Raw genomic sequence first — 16,102 nt, 5'->3', positions numbered from 1 at the left:
GCGTGGCCAATCTAAGACGGCAGAGAGTTTGTCTGGATCCATCTGTAGTCCCTGGCCAGAGACCAAATATCCTAGAAAAGGAAGAGATTGGCATTCAAACAGACATTTCTCAATTTTGGCATAGAGTTGGTTGTCACGAAGTCTCTGAAGAACCATACGGACATGCTGGCGGTGTTCTTCTAGATTGGCAGAAAAAATTAGGATATCGTCCAGATATACAACAACACAGGAGTATAACAGATCACGAAAAATTTCATTGACAAAGTCTTGGAAGACGGCAGGGGCGTTGCACAGTCCAAAGGGCATGACCAGATACTCAAAGTGTCCATCTCTGGTGTTAAATGCCGTTTTCCACTCGTCCCCCTCTCTGATGCGGATGAGGTTATAGGCGCCTCTTAAGTCCAATTTAGTGAAGATGTGGGCACCTTGGAGGCGATCAAAGAGTTCAGAGATGAGGGGTAAGGGGTAGCGGTTCTTAACCGTGATTTTATTAAGACCGCGGTAGTCAATGCAAGGACGTAGGGAGCCATCTTTTTTGGACACAAAGAAAAATCCGGCTCCGGCAGGAGAGGAGGATTTACGGATAAAGCCCTTTTTTAGATTCTCCTGGACGTATTCGGACATGGCAAGAGTCTCTGGGGCAGAGAGAGGATAAATTCTGCCCCGGGGTGGAGTAGTGCCCGGAAGGAGGTCGATAGGGCAATCATAAGGCCTGTGAGGAGGTAGAGTCTCAGCTTGTTTTTTGCAGAAAACATCCGCGAAGTCCATATAGGCCTTAGGGAGACCGGTTACTGGAGGAACCACAGAGTTACGGCAAGGGTTACTGGGAACCGGTTTTAGACAGTTCTTGGAACAAGAGGACCCCCAACTCTTGATCTCCCCAGTGGACCAATCCAGGGTAGGGGAATGAAGTTGAAGCCAGGGAAGTCCAAGGAGAATTTCCGAGGTGCAATTGGGGAGGACCAAAAGTTCAATCCTCTCATGATGAGATCCGATGCTCATAAGAAGGGGCTCCGTGCGGAAACGTATGGTACAGTCCAATCTTTCATTATTTACACAATTGATGTAGAGGGGTCTGGCGAGACTGGTCACCGGGATGTTGAACCTTTTGACGAGAGAGGCCAAAATAAAATTTCCTGCAGATCCAGAGTCCAAGAAGGCCACTGTAGAGAAGGAGAAGGCAGAGGCAGACATCCGCACAGGCACAGTAAGACGTGGAGAAGCAGAGTAGACATCAAGGACTGTCTCACCTTTGTGCGGAGTCAGCGTACGTCTTTCCAGGCGGGGAGGACGGATAGGACAATCTCTCAGGAAGTGTTCGGTACTAGCACAGTACAGGCAGAGGTTCTCCATACGGCGTCGTGTCCTCTCTTGAGGTGTCAGGCGAGACCGGTCGACCTGCATAGCCTCCACGGCGGGAGGCACAGGAACAGATTGCAGGGGACCAGAGGAGAGAGGAGCCGAGGAGGAGAAACGCCTCGTGCGAACAGAGTCCATATCTTGGCGGAGTTCCTGACGCCTTTCGGAAAAACGCATGTCAATGCGAGTGGCTAGGTGAATAAGTTCATGTAGATTAGCAGGAATTTCTCGTGCGGCCAGAACATCTTTAATGTTGCTGGATAGGCCTTTTTTGAAGGTCGCGCAGAGGGCCTCATTATTCCAGGACAATTCTGAAGCAAGAGTACGGAATTGTACGGCATACTCGCCAACGGAAGAATTACCCTGGACCAGGTTCAACAGGGCAGTCTCAGCAGAAGAGGCTCGGGCAGGTTCCTCAAAGACACTTCGGATTTCCGAGAAGAAGGAGTGTACAGAGGCAGTGACGGGGTCATTGCGGTCCCAGAGCGGTGTGGCCCATGACAGGGCTTTTCCGGACAGAAGGCTGACTACGAAAGCCACCTTAGACCTTTCAGTGGGAAACAGGTCCGACATCATCTCCAGATGCAGGGAACATTGGGAAAGAAAGCCACGGCAAAACTTAGAGTCCCCATCAAATTTATCCGGCAAGGATAAGCGTATCCCAGGAGCGGCCACTCGCTGCGGAGGAGGTGCAGGAGCTGGCGGAGGAGATGATTGCTGAAGCTGTGGTAGTAACTGTTGTAGCATAACGGTCAGTTGAGACAGCTGTTGGCCTTGTTGCGCTATCTGTTGTGACTGCTGGGCGACCACCGTGGTGAGGTCAGCGACAACTGGCAGAGGAACTTCAGCGGGATCCATGGCCGGATCTACTGTCACGATGCCGGCTGGCGGGTAGTGGATCCTCTGTGCCAGAGAGGGATTGGCGTGGACCGTGCTAGTGGACCGGTTCTAAGCCACTACTGGTTTTCACCAGAGCCCGCCGCAAAGCGGGATGGTCTTGCTGCGGCGGTAGTGACCAGGTCGTATCCACTAGCAACGGCTCACCTCTCTGGCTGCTGAAGATAGGCGCGGTACAAGGGAGTAGGCAAAAGCAAGGTCGGACGTAGCAGAAGGTCGGGGCAGGCAGCAAGGATCGTAGTCAGGGGCAACGGCAGAAGGTCTGGAAACACAGGCAAGGAATACACAAGGAACGCTTTCACTGGCACTAAGGCAACAAGATCCGGCAAGGGAGTGCAGGGGAAGTGAGGTGATATAGGGAAGTGCACAGGTGAACACACTAATTGGGACCACTGCGCCAATCAGCGGCGCAGTGGCCCTTTAAATCGCAGAGACCCGGCGCGCGCGCGCCCTAGGGAGCGGGGCCGCGCGCGCCGGGACAGAACAGACGGAGAGCGAGTCAGGTAGGGGAGCCGGGGTGCGCATCGTGAGCGGGCGCTACCCGCATCGCGAATCGCATCCCGGCTGGCAGCGGAATCGCAGCGCCCCGGGTCAGAGGACGTGACCGGAGCGCTGCCGCGGGGAGAGTGAAGCGAGCGCTCCGGGGAGGAGCGGGGACCCGGAGCGCTCGGCGTAACAGTATAGATGTGGCGGCTGCTCTTCTCTGGTCCCCTGCACTGCCGTATATGTACACATATTCATATTTCCCACAGAGAGCTGTGATTGGCCAGATGGTTCCAGCCAATCACAGCTCTCTGTGGGAAATAGGAACATGTGTATATATACGGCCGTGCAGGGGACCATAGGAGAGCGGCCGCCGCATCTATACATTATACAGGAGGATCACAGCGGGTGTCAGTAGTGATACCCGCTGTGATTTTTCCTTAACTATAAGTACTACTACTCCCAACATGGAGTACACTCTGCTCCATGCTGGGAGCTGTAGTACCTGCATTAATAGACATATTGCATCATGTGTCAGAAATTACACTCGCTGTGATCTGTCTATTAATGCAGGTAATACAGCTCCCAGCATGGAGCAGAGTGTGCTCCATGTTGGGAGTAGGAGTACCTGCAGGTAAGAACAGATCACAGCGGGTATCACTCCTGACACCCGCTGCGATCGTCCTGTCTATAGCAGAGATGAAGCGGCTGTATACAGCGCTCGCATCCCTGCTCTACACTATGCTCCGGGCCGGCCACTCATTTGTTCATATTTTCCTATGAGCTGTGATTGGCTGCAACCATCTGGCCAATCACAGCTCTGGGCGGAAAATATGAACGGCCAGTGATGTGAATAGAACATCACTCAGAGTACAGAGCAGAGGTGCGAGCGCTGTATAGAGACGCTCTATCTCTGCTATATTATGGACGATCACATCGGTTGTCAGACTGACACCTGGGGCGATATGTCTATAGTACAGGTACTACTACTCCCAGGATGGAACAGTGTGTTCCATGCTGGGGTTTTTTTTTGGTGCCCAACAATTTTGTAAAAAAAACGCAAAAGGGGCCAAAAAAAGCAAATTCCACACAAAAGTAAAAACACAAGAAAAAACGCCAGAAAAAATGCCAAAACATAGGGGAACACTGTGGCAGTTTTTCTGGCGTTTTTTCTGGCATTTTTATGCCTTAAGTCGGTTCATGTATTTATCAGGGTTTTCACAGGCATTGAGTGTAAATGCACATGCCACTTTGCAAGATAAAGCATTGTCATTTAGTCTGACAGCTCAGTCCTGATGAGGAAATTCACAGCAATATGCATTGTCATTTTGCAGTACTAAACATTATTATTTTATTACAGTACTTATTATCTTTGGGTCAATGTTTCAAATAATATGTTTATGTTTCACAGATTCTCTACTTCCATATTATTCTTGTGCAAGTAATTCATCCAAGTCTCATCAGCTTCAATGCGCTTTATGACATACTGGTTCTATAATGTTTCATTTTTCAAATATGATCTATTTAAAACAAATACTTACCATTAATACAAGACAATGGTCAACACAGACAATATTAAATACATCAATCAAGTTCATTCTGGAATATCTTAGTGAGAAATTGTCATATAAGCTTAGTTATCAACATACAGAGTTATTTAGCATAACTATATTACAAAGAATTTCACATGTCTCCACTTTACATGCAAGGAAATACTTTTTTTGTCTTTTTTTTCTAGTCAATTAATTATTTAATAGAAAACTCAACCTTCAGGGCAAATGGAAGCTCTCACTGTGACCATATAGGACCAGTAAAGTCTGCAGAATAAACAAAGTACGTTCACATATGTAATGTGTAAAACGAGTTTAGCAGAAAGTGTCGGCGGAGCACATAGCAATAAACCTTCATGAAAGCCACCAGGTGTTTTAACTGGATCCTAACAAGCAATGACAAAATATTTGCAGTACAAAAATGTAAATGAATTAATTGACATTCATTGACACATTGACCCAAGGACAATGTCGGGGTAATAACTAATTTGTGAATTATGAATTATTAATTATGGTAAGCAAAAATATTAAAAATATTATGACCGTTATGAGCTGCCAAAAATATACAAACAATGCAATTCACCATATCTGGGCCCTATATATTACCAGATATGAGATCTATGAAGTAGTGGTAGAAGTAACTTTTGCAATATAATAAAATAATAAAGCAGTTATTATAAAAAGGATGTGTACATTTATTGGTTACATTTGATTAACATTAACCCCTTAAGGACCAAGCCCATTTTAACCTTAAAGGGGTAGTCCAGTGGTGAAAAACTTATCCCCTATCCTAAGGATAGGGGATAAGTTTGAGATCGTGGGGGGTCCGACCGCTGGGGCCCCCTGCGATCTCTCTGTACGGGGCCCCGGCTCTCCGCCGAGATAGCGGGTGTCGACCCCCGCACGAGGCGGCGGCCGACACGCCCCCTCAATACATCTCTATGGCAGAGCCGGAGATTGCCGAAGGCAGCGCTTCGGCTCTGCCATAGAGTTGTATTGAGGGGGCGTGTCGGCCGCCGCCTCGTGCGGAGGTCGACACGCCCCCTTCCCGCGGGCTGTCGGGGCTCCGTACAGGAGATTGCAGGGGGCCCCAGCGGTCGGACCCCCCGCGATCTGCAACTTATCCCCTATCCTTAGAATAGGGGATAGGTTGCTCACTACTGAATCACCACTGGACTACTCCTTTAAGGACCAGGCCAATTTCATTTTTGCATTTTTGTTTTTTCCTCGTTGCCTTCTTAAATCCATAACTCTTTTATATTTCCATCTACAGACCCATATAAGTGCTTGTTTTTTTGCATGACCAATTGTACTTTGTAATGAAACTTCTCTTTTTGCCATAAAGTGTACGGAGAACCCGAAAATATATTTTTATAGGGAGGGAATTTTAAAAGAAACCACAATTTTGCACATTTTGGATAGTTTCGTTTTCACACTGTACACATTACGGTAAAAATGACATTTGTTCGTTATCCTGTACGATTAAAATGATACCATGGATATATACTTTTATATTTGAGTACCGCATAAAAAAAATCTAAAACTTTTTGTACAAAATCAGTAATCTAAAATCGCCATATTTTGACCACCTATAACTTTTTAATTTTTATATAGGGCGGTATGCGAGCTTGTCTTTTGCGCTGTCATCTGTACTTTTTATTGATACCGCATTTGCATATATAAAACTTTAATATCATTTTTTATAAATGTTTTGAATAATTAATAAAATATGACAAAAAAGTAGAATTTTTTGACTTTTTTATTTATTTTTTTACGTTTATGCCATTCACTGTATGGGATCATTAACATTATATTTTGATAGTTTGGACATTTACACATGCAGCGATACCAAATATGTTTATAAAAAAAAAAAACTGTTTTTTTTTTTTTATTGGGGAGGGGATTTTCACTTTTTTTTACTTTTTATTTTTAAAATTTTCAACTTTTTTTTTTCTTACACTTTTTATGTCCCCATAGGGGACTATCTATAACAATCATTTGATTGCTAACACTGTTCAGTGTTATGCATAGAGCATAGCACTGATCAGTATTATTAAGGGTCTGCTCTATCTCAGGTGATCCGATCATCTATTTTAACATGTGCATTGCCGCAGATGCTGTGATCTGTACTGATCACGGCATCTGAGTGGTTAATGGCGGACATCCTCGCGATCACGGATGTCAGCCATTATCGTTGGGTCCCCGGCTGCTGATAGTAGCCGGAACCTGCCGTTTATGACGCGAGCACCGCTTTGATGCTCGTGGTCATGCACAGGACATAAATGTACATCCTGGTGCACGAAGTACCGCCAAACCAGGACATACATTTACGTCCGTGGTCGTTAAGGGGTTAAGGAAAGTAATAAAAACATACCCTAATCTAATAGAAATTATATAACAAATATAAATGACGTAATGTCAGATTTAAATCAATGATATATTAGTAAGCTATTTAACAATATTAAACGTAGTCACAAAAGTGGGTTAGTTGAGATATCATTTATATTACTTTGTATCATTACATCATTACTTTGTATCATTACATCAAATTATATCAAATCGCTTCATTAAACTCCATTTAGTGCCATCCAGGCTCCAGGGCATCTAAAATGGCAGATCCACATGTCAGTACATGGGGCAAGGAACCCTGGGAAGGCGGAAAGGCAAGGCGGGAAGGTTGGCAGGCTGATGAACCTAAATCACATGCAGGATGCAGCCTATCAGCAGCCAGTCACTGTGTGTGTGTGTTACACAGAAAAGCTTATTACAGCAGTGTTTCCCCTCCCAGTCATATCAGCGTTCTGGTGGACAGAGTGCAGTGTTTTTTTCACTGAAAAGGATTTTGACTGCAGCCATTAACCTCCCAGTTACTTTCTACAGCATTGTATTACAGAGAGGGGCAGATAGCTTTGTGTTGCCTCATACATTTCAACAAGCTGCTTCAACTTCATAAACCTTAGCAGATGAGGCACAAATAATTTTTCAGCGCAATTCTGTGTCTTTGTTCCTCAACAAATCTGCTGGTTATACTTGACAGTACAATACCCAGCAGTCCATTCCTAATAGTCTGTGAGAGAGTGCAATTTTGGGTTTAGTACACAGCAACGGTGTACTGCTTGTGTTGTGCAAAAATACTTATTTTTAAGCGTACTGTAGCGCATTTTTCTGCCCTCATAAGTGCATACCACATACCTACATCTAAGTAGTGTAAGATTTTGTACCTGTTAATCTGTCAAGTGCCTACATACTGTGACAGGACAGCCAAAAGTAATCACTGGCTGGTGTTTTACTCAAAAAAAAATTTAAGTGTACTGTAGCGCATTTTTCTGCCCTCATAAGTGCATACCACATATGAACATCTAAGTAGAGTACTTTTTTGTACCTGTTAATCTGTTAAGGGCCTACATACTGTGAAAGTCCAGGCAAAAGTACTCACAGAATGGTGTTGTACTCAGATACTTTTTTAAGCGTACTGTAGCCCATTTTTGTGCCCTCATAAGTGCATACCACATAAATACATCTAAGTAGTATACTAATTTTTTACCTGTTAATCTGTCAAGGGCCTACTGTGAAAGTCCAGGCAAAAGTAATACACGGCTGGTGTTTTACCCCAGTGCTTTTTTAAGCATACTGTAGAGCATTTTTCTGCCCTCATACCACATACCTACATCTAAGTAGTGTACTTTTTTGTAGATGTTAACACCTTATGGACCACAGACGCAAAGGTACGTCCTGAGTCCTCTTCCTTACTATGACGCAGGGGCCACGGCGTGGCCCCGCATCATAGCGGGACGGGCCCGGCCTCTAACAACGGCCAGGACCTGTGGCTAATAGCGCGCGGCACCGCGATCATCGGCTATTAACCCTTTAGACGCTGCATTCTAAGTTGTACACCGCATCTAAAGTGAAAGTAAACCAATGCCGGTTAGCTCAGGGAGCGGTTCGGGATCACCGTGGCATCCCGAACAGCTGTAGGACAGCAGGAGGGTCCCCTTACCTGCCTCCTGTTGTCCGGTCGCCGAATGACTGCTCAGTGCTTGAGATCCAGGCATAAGCAGTCAAGCGGCAGAATCAGTGATCAATGGTTTCCTATGAGAGACCATCGATCAATGTTAAAGATCAATGTGTGCAGTGTTATAGCCCCCTTTGGGAGCTATAACATTGCAAAAAAAAAAAGAGAAAAAAAGTGAATAAAGATCATGTAACCCCTTCCCTAATAAAAGTTTGAATCACCCCCCTTTTCCCATTTAAAAGAAAAACAGTGTAAATAAAAATAAACATATGTGGTATTGCCACATGTGGAAATGTCCTAATTATAAAAATAGATTGTTAATTAAACTGCACGGTCAATGGCGTACGTGCAAAAAAAATTCCAAATTCCAAAATATTGTATTTTTGATCACTTTTTATATCATGAAAAAATGAATAAAATGCGATCAAAAATGGTACCGCTAAAAACTTCAGATCACACGCTAAAAAGTTATAGGGGTCAGAAAAATTGTGTTTTTTCTTCACATTTTGTTGCACAATGATTTTTTTTCTGTTTCGTCATAGATTTTTGGGTAAAATTAATGATGTTATTACAAAGTAGAATAGGTGGCACAAAAAATAAGCCATCATATGGATTTTTAGGTACAAAATTGAAAGAGTTATGATTTTTTTAAAGGTAAGGAGGAAAAGATGCACACCACATACCTACAACTAAGTAGTGCACTATTTTGTACCGGTTAATCTGTCAAGATAATGTGAAAGGACAGCCAAAAGTAATCACCTGCTGCTGTTCTAGACAAATACTGTTTTAAGCATAGTGAAGGGTATTAAACTCCCGTATACATGCACTAAGTATGTCAGGCAGAGAAGTGCCAGGACGTGCACAGAGGAGTGGCAGAGGCCTATTTTCATCAGGTAGAGGTCACAGCAGACTAGGGGCAAGTGGCAGCAGGAGTCGCAGCGAGAGGCCTGAGCTCCCGGTATTAGCTAGCGGTCATGTCTCGACCAGCAACCCATCTGCCGTCATCGATTGGTTAACACGTTCATCCACTTCATCACAAGAGACATCTGATATCCCTAGTCAACAGTCGGTGGGTTCCTCAGACACAACCCTCAGTTGGCATGGCCCAGGAGCAGCCCCTGTCCTCCCATTGCCTCTGTTCTATGCTGTTCCCTCCCCTAAAAAAAGTATCTTATGCTGTGGGTTCAGCTCCACTAGTCACTGAGTTCGATCTAATAGAGGACAGTCAGCAGCTACTGCCCAGCCAAGAAGTGGAGGAGACATCCGTTGCTTCCCCTGCTAGGCGGGCAAGTAGTGAAGAGGAGAGTGATGTGGGAGGCGGTGTTGCCAATGTTCAGCGTCCTGAAGCAGACACTGTTGAGGAACCTGAGGAGGACATCAGTGACGTGCAGACACTTGTTGATGATGAGGAAGCAGATCGCAATTGGGAGCCGGGTGCAGAAGGGGCTTTATCATCATCAGGAGAAGAGAGTTGCAGGTTGCCCAGGAGGCAGCAGCTGAGCCAGCAAGTTGGTAGCATAGTTGGCAGTCAGCATGGTGGGAGAAGTGGAAATTCTGGACTCAAACGGGCCCAGGGGAGACCACCTGCTTCACGGCAGCCTACCTTCTTGGGAGGTTGTGGGACAGGGGTTCCTGGAGACGGCGGCGGCAGTAGCAGTCAATTAGTGGAGACTGTTGGTGGGAAAATCAGCTACTCGGCGGTGTGGCAGTTTTTCATCAAGCATCCAGAGGAGGTTAACATAGCCACATGCAAGATATGTCGGCAGAAGGAGAAGCGTGGTCATGCACTTCAGCCACTCATACAGCACAAAGCACACCCTCCTTGAGCTGCAGCATCATAGTGGTATCCCCCAACACAGTCTGATTTGTGAAGTTGCCACGCATTGGAATTCAACCCTCCATATGTTGAACCGACTGTACGAACAGAGGAAAACACCGATTTCTCAATGATCCATGCGGATAGGGGTACTCCCCTATGTAACATCAAGGTGAACCAGTGGCAGCTCATACGTGACACCTGCCTTTTGCTCAAACCCTTTGAGGAAGTCACATTATTAGTAAATCGCCAGGATTACGGGATGAACAAGTTCATTCCACTGCTTCATTTCTTACAGCACGTGTTGGAAACAATGGCTGGTCAGGGCACTGGAGATGTGGCACCTACATCTCACGGGCACCTGAGCCCTGTGGGGGCTGAACTGGAGGAGGAGGAAGGGGAGGTGCAGAGTGGAGCACAGTTTGGGTTTCGCCAAATAGGTGGTTTTTCTAGTAATCTGACAGGAAAGGAGGAGCAGGAGCAACCAGAGGAGCTAGAGGGATATGAGGAAGGCAAGTCAGAGGACCCAGACACACCGGGGCAGTATACAGTGGAGATGGAGGCAGGGAGTTCCTCCGAGTCACTTGCACAAATGGCACAATGCATGCTACCTTTCTTGCGTAGTGACAGACAAATTGCCACCATTCAGCAGCGGGATGACTTCTGGCCACAAAATAGGGGCCTTTTTCACACCTACTGAGAGGGAGGACAAACTGACCTACTACAGAGGCATCCTATGTAGTCAGTTGGCCGATGCCTATGGGCGCCATCAACCATCCTCTCGCAGGTCTGAATCGGGGGGACCCCTGCTCTCACCTTCCACTGCCATGGCTGTTGGGAAGGGGTGAGGTGTGCTGAAGCAGTACCAGCTCCATCAGCAGCAGCCTGAGTCTACAGTCGCTCATCAGTAACTTTTTTCACCCACATAGTGAAGCAACTCATCAGCAGCAGGTAGACCTGGAGCTGGACCTGAACCAGCAGGTGGTGGCATAACTTGACATGCCCATGCCAACACACCTTGAAGATCTGCTGGACTTCTGGGCAGCCAAATTTGATTTGTGGCCGCAACTAGCAGAGTTTGCCCTGGAAAAGCTATCCTACCTTGCCAGTAGTGTGACATCAGAGCAGATGTTTAGTATGGCGGAGGCCACAGTCACCCAAGGAGAACTCGTCTGTCCACGAAAAATGTGGAGAGACTGACATTTATGAAGATGAATCAGGCAAGAATCAACCAGGATTTCCACTCACCAATGCCTGATGCATCAGAGTATATTGACCATGGTGCCACACCAACACTTCACAAATATGAATAGTGCCAAACAGATTTAAGGCGTTGCTCCCCAGTTCAGACAAACATTTCTCCACATCACCCACCTTCCTCACTGGGTACTAGTATTGCCACCCACCACATCACTCTATCACCGGGTCACTTTCAGGACTCCTGATGCTGCTTCAACCACCTCCAGGCTGTGCCATTCAGCCACTATGTGGTCTCCTCATGCTACTTCAAACTCCAAGCTGTGCCATTCAGCAACTATATGGTCTACTCATGCTTCAGCCACCTCCAGGCTGTGCAATTCAGCCACTATGTGGTCTCCTCATGCTACTACAAACTCCAAGATGTGCCATTAAGCCACCATATGGTCCCCTCATGCTTTAGCAACCTCCAGGCTGTGCAATTCAGAAACTATATGGTCTCCTCATGCTTCAGCCACCTCCAGGCTGTGCCATTCAGACACTATATGGTCTCCTCATGCTTCAGCCACCTCCAGGCTGTGCCAGTCAGTCACTATATGGTCTCCTCATGCTGTCACAAACTCCAGACTGTGCCATTCAGTCACTATATGGTCTCCTCATGCTCTCACAAACTCCAGGCTGTGCAATTCAGCCACTATATGGTCTCCACATGCCTCAGCCACCTCCAGGCTTTGCCATTCAGCCACTATATGGTCTCCTCATGCTGGCACAAACTCCAGGCTGTGCCATTCAGCCACTTCATGGTCTCCTTATGCTTCAACCACCTCCAGGCTGTGCCATTCAGACACTATATGGTCTCCTCATGCTTCAGCCACCTCCAGGCTTTGCCATTCAGCCACTATATTGCCTCCTCATGCTGCCACAAACTCCAGACTGTGCCATTCAGCTACTATAAGGTCTCCTTATACTGATGCCACCTCTAGGCTCTGTCATTGTGCTGCCATGTGACATGTGACTATTTGTTAAATTTGGTCCTGTGTACCCACACGCCGGGGCCCAGGACACCGAAACTTGGGAGTGTTAGCTAGAATTTCAATTTCAAAATCTTAAATTTCAATTTCAAAATCTTAAATTTCCATTTCAAAATCTTAAATTTCAATGTTCTCCTCATGCTTCTGCCAACTCCAGGCTGTGCCATTCAGACACTATATGGTCTCCTCATGCTTCAACCACCTCCAGGCTGTGCCATTTAGCCAATATACGGTTTACTGATGCTGCTGGGCTTGGACATTACCTACAAATGTTTTATGGTAGCACTAGCTAACATAATTCTTCTATTTCAATTTTAAAATTCATCTTTTAATCATAGGGATTGTGAAGCCCTAGTGTCTACTCATGCTGGTGCCTGCTCCACACTGTGTTATTCAGCAACTATATGGTTTAGTTATGCTGCTGGGCCTGGGACATTACCTAAAATTCCAATTCCAGGCTGTGTCATTTTGCCAGATTATGGTCTCCTCTGCTGCTGTCACCTTTAGGCTCTGTCATTGTGCCGCCATGTGACTACTTGTTAGATTGGGTTTTGTAGTCATACAGTATTAGTTCAAAGTAAACACCGGGACATTAAACTTTGGAATCTAATATAAATCTTAAATTTAAAAAAATCAATGTAATCTTTTCAAGACTGAGGCCCTATGGTCGTCAACGTCATATTACCTGTTGAATTATCAAAATAATCCAATGAAACAGCTTGGAGCGGTAACAATGAACCATAACTTATTAAATGAAACATTCGCACTTGATAGTCAGTGGGGTGCTGAGAGGCAGGAACTGGAATAGGTGGTTTCACGCCTGTCAAAGGACCGCTGCTCGATGCTAACCAGAATGGGTACTCAAAAAATGTAAATAAATTCAAATTAAATAAAATAAAAATGACATGAAAAAATGTCTTTACCTCTTCAATTTTGACATCATATGGTCTCCCTGCTGCGACATCAACGCTCGTCAGCAGTGATTCTAATAGCAATGCCTGTAATCTGCATGCCATACTGAATAGTAGTGATGAGTAGTGTTGCTCGCGAATATTCGCAATTCGAATATTATTCGCGAATATCGCATATTCGCGAATTCGCGAATTTCGCGAATATAGCGCTATATATTCGTAATTACGAATATTGTTTTTTTTTTTTTTTTTTTTTTTTTTTTTTTCTTCACAGTACACATCACAGTGATCATCCCTCTCTGCTTCCAGCTTGTGTGGTGTAAAAAAGACTGTAATACTACTATGTGAGACTGGCGTGCGAAAATTCGCATATGCGAAAATTAGCATATCTAATTTTCGCATATGCGAATTTTCGCACGTGTTAATTTTGCATATGCCAATATTCACTTATGTTAATTTTCGCATTCGCGAATTTTCGTATACACGAATATTCGCATATGCGAAAATAAAACGGACATAACGAATATGCGAATATTCGCGAATATATGACGAATATTCGTCCATATATTCGCGAATATTCGCGAATTCGAATATGGCCTATGCCGCTCAACACTAGTGATGAGCAGATGGGGCCATATTTGAATTTGCAATATTTCGCAAATATATTGACGATTATTCGTCCTATGTTTGCAAAATTCGCATATTCGCTGTGTTCATTCACTTTTTTTCCATGCAAAAATTTGCATGAAAAATGCGCATCCCGACTTCCTATCCTGACCTCCAATCCTGACCTCCTATCCCGTCCTCCTATCCCGACCTCCTATCCCGTCCTCCTTTCCTGTTCTCCTATTTCGACCTCCTATCCCGTCCTCCTATCCCGTCCTCCTATCTCGACCTCCTATCCCGTCCTCCTATCTTGACCTCCTATCTCGACCTCCAATCTCGTCCTCCTTTCTTGATCTACTATCCCGACCTCCTATCCTGTCTCTAACTTCTAACTCAACCTCCTATCCTGTCCTCCTATCCTGACCTCCTATCCCGTCCTCCTTTCCCGTTCTCCTATTTCGACTTCCTATCTCGACCTCCTATCCCGTCCTCCTATCTCGACCTCCTATCCCGACCTCCTATCCCGACCTCCTATCCCAACCTCCTATCTCGACCTTCTATCTCAACCTCTTATACTGACCTCCTATCCCGTCCTCCTTTCCTGTCCTCCTATCTCGACCTCCTATCTCGACCTCATATCATGACCCGTAATATGTGTATCAGGTATTGAAATAACTCCTGCCGTACGGAAGTTATGTGGGAACATACATTTCCCATTGATTTGCATGGAATTTAAAACAAAAACCCTGACCCTGTCAAATGGGGGGTGAGTAAGGGTTAAATTACCTATCCTATGTTTGTTGTTGACATATAAGTAACATGTGTGCCAAGATTCATGTTAATATCTTTAGCCGTTTGGACGTGATGCTGGAACATACACACACATACATACACACATATACACACATACAGCTTCTAGCTTCAAAAATGACTGACTTCCATACAAATTTTCAATCCATTTTTCACCTTCTTAAGGGTTGAATTTCGAAAAATCCTTTCTTATTCCTCGTCTAGGTCTTAAAAACAACACCTGTGAAAAAATTCAGCTTTCTAAGTCCAAGGGTTTAGGCTGGGCTTTGATGAGTTAATGAGTCAGGCCTTCTCTTTTAATATACAGGGTGGGCCATTTATATGGATACAACCTTAATAAAATGGGAATGGTTGGTGATATTAACTTCCTGTTTGTGGCACATTAGAATATGTGAGGGGGGAAACTTTTCAAGATGGGTGGTGACCATGGTGGCCATTTTGAAGTCGGCCATTTTGATCCAACTTTTGTTTTTTCAATAGGAAGAGAGTCATGTGACACATCAAACTCATTGGGAATTTCACAAGAAAAACAATGATGTGCTTGGTTTTAACGTAACTTTATTCTTTCATTAGTTACTAACAAGTTTCTGACCACTTATAAAATGTGGTCAATGTGCTGTCCATTGTGTTGGATTGTCAATGCAACCCTCTTCTCCCACTCTTCACACACTGATAGCAACACCGCAGGAGAAATGCTAGCACAGGCTTCCAGTATCCATAGTTTCAGGTGCTGCACATCTCGTATCTTCACAGCATAGACAATTGCCTTCAGATGACCCCAAAGATAAAAGTCTAAGGGGGAGACCTTGGGGGCCATTCAACTGGCCCACGACGACCAATCCACTTTCCAGGAAACTGTTCATGTAGGAATGCTTGGACCTGACACCCATAATTTGGTGGTGCACCATCTTGCTGGAAAAACTCAGGGAACATGCCAGCTTCAGTGCATAAAGAGGGAAACACATCATTATGTAGCAATTTCGCATATGCAGTGGCTTTGAGGTTTACATTGATGAAGAATGGCCCCACTATCTTTGTACCCCATATACCACACCATACCATCAATTTTTGTGTTCCAACAGTCTTGGAGGGATCTATCCAATGTGGGTTAGTGTTAGACCCATAGCATTGGTTTTGTTTGTTAACTTCACCAATCACATAAAAGTTTGCCTCATGACTGAACAAAATCTGAGGGTCCTGTTCCAATTTTTGTTTTGCCCATTCTGCAGCACCTGAAACTACAGATACTGGAAGCCTGTGCTAGCATTTCTCCTGCAGTGTTGCTATCAGTGTATGAAGAGTGGGAGAAGAGGGTTGCATTGACAATCCAACACAATGGGCAGCACATTGAACACATTTTATAAGTGGTCAGAAACTTGTAAATAACTCATGAAAGAATAAAGTTACCTTAAAACCAAGCACATAATTGT

Source organism: Hyla sarda, chromosome 9 (assembly GCF_029499605.1).
Source record: "Hyla sarda isolate aHylSar1 chromosome 9, aHylSar1.hap1, whole genome shotgun sequence".
Classification (NCBI taxonomy): Eukaryota; Metazoa; Chordata; class Amphibia; order Anura; family Hylidae; genus Hyla; species Hyla sarda.
Note: the sequence above shows the minus strand (reverse complement) of the source record.